The sequence below is a fragment of the Corapipo altera genome, unplaced genomic scaffold (genome assembly GCF_003945725.1).
Source record: "Corapipo altera isolate COAL_440 unplaced genomic scaffold, ASM394572v1 0, whole genome shotgun sequence".
NCBI classification, from domain to species: domain Eukaryota; kingdom Metazoa; phylum Chordata; class Aves; order Passeriformes; family Pipridae; genus Corapipo; species Corapipo altera.
The window spans coordinates 13,496,777-13,503,590 of record NW_020884872.1 but is presented as its reverse complement, the minus strand read 5'-3'; positions in this window follow the sequence as shown (position 1 = coordinate 13,503,590).

Sequence of the window (6,814 nt, the reverse complement as noted above, 5' to 3'; positions counted from 1 at the left end):
GTCCAGGCTCTGATCCAGCAGAGAGATATATTATTATTCCCTTTACTAGCAGTTTTTAAAATTGTAAATGTTGATGCTTGATTCTGTACTTCCTGCAATTTCTTTTAAGTAACTTTCACAAAGGACAGTTGACTAATATTCAGTACTCAGCTTTGTACAGGAGCTGGTGGTCACAAAAAGTGCAAAGCCATATTCCATCAAATTTCCTTGTCCTTCTCCTCTTCAGTGGGTTATTGGCTGTTGCTCTTGAACGTTCAATTTACAGCAGCAGCACAGGTGATATTACCAGTTTCTTCTTATATCCTCAAGCTAATAATTCTTTATATAATTGGAAGTGAACATAAGAAGATTGAAAATAGTGAAAAAAAAAAGTTTTGGGAAACATCTAATTCCTGAGATGACAGAGGTTGGATCAATTTTTTTTCCTAACCAAAAATCACATTATTTTCATAGCTATGTTCACATTATTTTCATAGCTATGTTCACATTATTTTCATAGCACCTGCTGAACATTCTTATGGCAATTTCCACTCTAAGAATAACCATGATTTTTGGAAATCTGTCCTGTATTAAAATGTTTGGGCCTGGTAATATCTGGTATCTGAGCAATACAATATTACATCAAATTCTTGGATTTTAATAACATTTCTGGATATGGATCAGTTAATAAACTTTGTTTCACCAACCACCTAATAGATATCCAGCTATGACTGCTAAATGAGTGTTTCCCTGAAATGAAACTTGTAACATTTCAGACTACCAGACTGAAGGAAAAAAATAATTCTCTGAAAGAAAAATCCCCTGTTGCAGATTCAGTTCTACATAGCTGAAGTTCACTTTATTTCCATCGGCAGCATTTTCACCTTTGGAAATCTTCTCATATAGCATTGTGGTAGCCTTTTACGCTCACAGTGATTATTTACTGAACAATCTGCAAAAATAGGTTGCTGGAAGTGGAAGGCCAACTGCTTCCATACAGTCCAACTTCCATAAGTGCTGTGTCCTGGAGGTTGAGCAGGGAGAGGTAGGCACACAGCCTTTCCCGGGGGCAGGCTTGAAATGCTTGAACATTATGTTAGGACTAAAAGCTGCACACTTCGAACTTTTGTTATGCCAAGACAAGTGGACCCAACTGCAGATGCTAAGCCCTGTCCCTGTTCTAGGGTGCAAAGTACAGAGCTCCACCTTGCAAAGAAAGCTGTACAGTCCATGACAGGCAGCTGCCACTTGGTGGCCTCAGTTGCAGGTGTCAGGTGCATGAGGTCACCAACCAGGTATCACCTATGCATTGGCTGGAAGGTGTGCAACATGCCCTGGAGAAGACTGTGACACCTTGGGCTGCACACTTTCATCTTTCTTTTTATAGGAAGGGAAGAACAGAGATTGGGAACAAGTCCCAGTGCTTGAGCTTACATTACAAGCCTGACACAGGGAGATGCCAGCCCTAGTATGAATCCAAGCTGGACAAGCACAGGCTTGTTGTGTAGTCCTGTTGTACAGTCCCAAGCTCAATCAATAAATCAGCTTTCTTTTTCCCATCTTAACACTTTTATAGCCCCTGCTATAGATGCTGCCTCATAATATTATCACAAAAAAAAAATTTGTGATAACAGTGGAGTTCAATCAGCAGTTGAACTAGTGAGTGCAACTCTGGGGTGGAGCTGATGATGAACAGCGCATGACTGACTGCAGAAGGGCAGCCACAGCTATGGTAACAAAACGATGGGGATTGTGGTTCCTGTGATAAACAACAAGGGAGTGTCCTTGCTGCTTCCACCAAAGCATTGTATAACAGCACTACTGATCAACTGCATGTAGGTGCCACAGCAGTTGCCAACCTGCTAATTTATTGGGGTTTATCAAGCACATAGCAGCAGTGGCTGTGGAAGAATTATTAGCAAGTGTGAAAATGGATTTTGTTTCGTAATTGTCAGGACAGTGTAATACATTGTTAATGGGACAGTGGCAGACAGCCCCACTGTTTTTCCAAAATGAGAAATTAGAACAGTTCAGCCAAGCCAGTGGTGTACATTTCTCTGGAGTTCATGAACTGGCTTTTGACAGAAAAACACACAGACAAGAAAAGGGGGGAAAAAAACCCAAAGACATACACAAAGCTGAAGCTAAGACATCCTAGTTAGAGATTGGATTTATTTTTATGGCATAAGTGAAAAGATACCAAAAATGACCTTTTCAGTAAGCAGATACCTTTCAATCTTGTCAGTTCAACATGAGTGTGGGTATTGCAGCTGCTGGACTGAACTACAAAATGTCACAAACATCAACTACAGGTAAACCCTCATGGGTATATACACTTGGGTTGCAGTATCATTTTTGCAAAAGAAAAAAAAACAGAACAGAGCTTCCTATACCAGCTGAGGCAGGAAGGTAGCACAGGAGAACATCTGGTCCAAGGAGGGAGATTTCACAACCCCTCTGGGCAACTTGATCAGCCTTTGAGTAAACGTTTAAGTGGAACTTCCTATATTTCAAACTGTGCCCATTACCTCTTGTCCTGTCACTGACGCTAGAGTCTGGCTCTGTCATCTCTGCTCTGGTCCATCTCAACCCAGTCAGGTATTTATGCAAATAAACACAAATAAATAAGATCCCCTGACTCTTTTCTTCCTCAGGTCGCACAGTCCCAACTTTCTCCATCTCTCCTCATATAACAAAGGCTCCAGTCCCTTAATGTTCTTGCAACCTTTCACTGGACTTACTCTAGTCCATTCATGTCTCTCTTGTGCTGGGGAGCCCAGCACTGGACCCAGAACTCCAAAGCTCCATTCTCCATCACTCTCTGGGCCCAGCCATTCAGCCAGTTTTTTAGCCAGAGTAGACTCATCCAAGCCATGAACAGCCAGTTTCTCCAGGAGAATGCTGTGAGAAAGGTATTAAACTCCATGCAGACAATACCCACAGCCTTTCCCTCATCCACTAAGAGGGTCACCCTGTCATAGGAGAAGATCAGGTTGGTCAAGTAGGACCTGCCTTTCCTAAACCCATACTGACTGGGCCTGATCCTCCAGTTGTCCTGTATGTGCCATGTGATAGCACTTAAGATGAGCTGCTCCATGATCTTCTCTGCACAGAGCTCAGGATGACAGGCTCATAGTTCCCCAAATTCTCCTCGCAACTCTACCTGTAGATGGGGGTCACATTTGCTGACATCCAGTCAACTGGGATCTCTCCAGTTTGCCAGGACTACTGGTAAATGATGGAAAGTGGCTTGATGAGCACTTCCACCAAGTCCCTCAGTACCCTTGGGACCCATTCACATTCAATCCCACAGACTTGTGTGAGTCTAAGTTGTGTAGGAGGTCCCTGTCTTCCAGCTCAGAGTACTGGGCGCCTGGAGAGCAACTGGTCTTACTGACAAATACTGAGGTAAAGAAGGCACTAAGTATCCTAGCTTTTTCCTCATCCTTTGTCACTATCCAGTAAAGGATGGAGATTCTCCTTAGCCCTCCTTTTGTTGAGAATGTATTTATAAAAACATTTTTAATTCTCATTCCTTGGTTAAAACCTGATTAAGTTCAGGAAGGCATTTAGTAGGAAAAACTGTTCATAAATGGGAATCAATACATGAAAACCCAGACTGAAGGAGAAACTTTCTACTAGGCTGCATAAGGCTTTCTTAAGTTCAGGATGAGGTTTATTTCATCACTTTTGGTCACTACTCACCACAACAATATTCATGTACAAAAACACAGTGTGTAGGAGAGGGAGGAAGTTTTTGCTCCTTAATGTCCAGCATTTGTAGAAGTTGGAAACTACTCACCTATCCCTCTAGGAGTGTGAAAGTAGCATCAGAAAGCTGGCTGGGGGAGGAGAACTTTTTCAAATATTCTGAAACATTATGCTGAGAGATTTCTTTATTCCTGTACCTAATCTACCTAATATTTTGTCATTTTCAGATAACACTAGCAAACTTTTACAAAAGCAAACTATTCAGATGGAAGCCATGTGTGGGAGCCATTCTCTAGCCCTTCTCACTGTGCAGAGACTATAGCTGTTAAATGTTTATTAACTTTTTTTTTTGCATGTTTAAGAGACAATCGATTTATAAAACAATTTCTTAAGTCTATTTAGTTTATCTTTACAAGTCTTTTTAGTTTAGCTTTGGGATCAAAACACTTCAAGCACTTCAAAGAAGTATCACATGGCTTTCTGAAGCCTGCTACAGAAATCAGAATAAAAGGGCTATTGTAGAAGCAGCATTACTAAACACACAAGGAAGACGTGATTCTTTGAGACTGGGACAATTCAAAGTCTTCTGTAAACATTTACTTCTTCCTGATTCACCACTACCTGAGGTATTTCTTTAAGCAGCAGCTAAGTGTCAAAGGCAAGATGAATTTTAACAGCTCAGCACATGAATGTCAGACTTACTCTGAGACAACTAACTGAAGCTTTCGGAAGCAAGATGAGACAGGCAGGTTTGCTCAGGGATTGAATGCTACAAGCAACTCAGTGGTGCTGGCTGCAGACGTGCCCTGTGCACACACACATGGGAGAGAAGCGAGGAAAGCCCATAAAAATGGATCTGACAAAAACTTAATTAGTGTTATCTCAAGCATAATATGAGAGAAACTTTTACACATTTAGTGCAGGCTGGAAAGAGGTGTGGAACTAGGACCAAAACTAGACTCCTACTCTGTTCAGAGAAATGGGATTTTGTAGGTGTTTGAAATAACAGATTCATAGTGGAGAAAATGCAGACTCCGTATCAATCCCTTTTCCTAATGAAACAGCTGTAAGACCCTGAATAATGATTAAACCCTCAGGTCAAAGGTCCACCTATCTGGACAGGAGAGAAACTGAGATGCTATTCTTGCTGAGCCAAGGTGGAAGGAAGATATTCATTGAGCTTAATCAAAAAGTTAACTATAAGTATTTAAACAAAACCTGGCAAAAGAGCTAGAGGCTTTACTAGAGGAGTCTGAGAAACCTGAGAGTATCTCCAAAGGGCTCAACACCCACAGCTGCAATTTCTGCTGGGGAAAAACATCTGAGGTAAGGTTGAAACCTGGTCTCTGAATTGCTTTTGGTGGTTTTAGGAGGTTTGATATATCTGCTATTTATAAGAAAGGAAACTGAGTAAACACTTACATTTTATGGACAATCTCAGTAACTATAAAAAAGCCAAGAAAAACATTTCTAAATATCCATTTTAAGTATCAAATAGGTGCCCACAAAAAAAAAAAACCACAAAAAAGGAGTTCAACTATTGATTTACACAACAAATTTTTGTTCTGTTGACAAAATCCTCGTTGTTTTGCACAAAATGACCCTCAGAGGCTATGAACTAGCTTCACTTTTCTTTGGAAGCCTCCCAGTGCCTCAGATTTATTGGGTGATGGACAGCTGAAAGGGTGTTTGGCCCAACAGATCTTACACCTCCTTAGCATGGAGGAACCATGGCTTTGGTGCACTAGGAGCTGTAATCACTACTGCAAGCTGGAGTTTGGCTGTAGGCAGAGCTAAACAAAGGCAGACCAGCACTCCAGGTGTGTCCTGACTGGGCTGTCCTGTTCCTCCCAGCCTGCATAAGAGAGCTGTCCTTTCTTCCCCCCAGTTCTCTCTTATTGTCAGCAGGGTCCAGATTTAAAAGAAGCAGAGCAACATGAACAGTGCATATGAAGTCTCTTCAGAACCAAAAGATAATCTTTATAAATAAGACAGAAACGGAACTGAATTCCCAGGAAAATCAGGCAAGAACTCTGTGTCATAAATCAGGCAAAGATCTGCCCAGCAGTGTAAGTCACTTGCCAGCAGAATTATCTCCAACATTCAAGTTTCTGGCTGCAATTTTAACTAATGAATCCACTGTAATTAACTCATTAGCAGTTGTTCCAATGACTTTAGCACTGTAAGCCTCTGAGGCTCCAGAAAGCTAGCAATTTTAGAGGCTGTAAATTTTGCTAAAATGTGGGAGATATTTGCACAAGGCTTTCCTCAATAAACAGAAATGTGTTCAACCATCTTCCACTTCTTTGTGACAACCCCTCCTGGCAGAACACATCCTACAGTGCCTTTCTGTGGCTACTCAGACTACATAAAAAGGGCAGCAATAAACAGACTTCCTTTTATGCTTAACAATCAGGTCTTTCTTTACTTTTGGGGCTGAAACAAAACCTCCTACAGCTACAGCTCCATTAGGGACTATAGCAGCTGGCAGTACTGACTTTGTGCAGCAAAGAACAATAGATGTATAACACACAAAGGTCATTTCTGTGACAGAGTGGGACCTGCTCTAACAAGTTATGAATATGTAATAAAAAATGGAGTTTGACGGGTCTTTTCTGTTCTCCAGGCTGTAGTCCTGCATGATGTGGAAAACTCTTCTCTTAACGTGGTCTTGCAAAAGCTACTGAAACCCACCACTGCACCACACCAAGCCCTATATCAGTCGATGCTGCTCCTTGACCAGGAGTGCATGACCCAAAGGCTTCCCTACAAAGGGTTGCAGGCAGGAGCACCTTATCCAAGTTCACAATGCACAACTTCATCCAATGAGTCAGGACAGGCCACTGTGTGGCCAACTACAAAGCACCTATTGCACCCTCACTTAGATCTCACCCAAATTCTCTGTATGTGCCATGTCCCAGATCAGAATGCTGGCTAGACAACACTAATCCCAATGCATTGGTGGGACCGGAGGGTCTCTCCATCCTAGGCAGCCCCCAACATTCCCTGTCCCTTTTCATTGGGGGATAACCTTCCAGTAAAAACATATTGTGGGAAATGAGGGAGAAAAGCCACTCCACATCAGGACAGCTATGCTTTCCATCCTTATCTGTTCATAAAACAT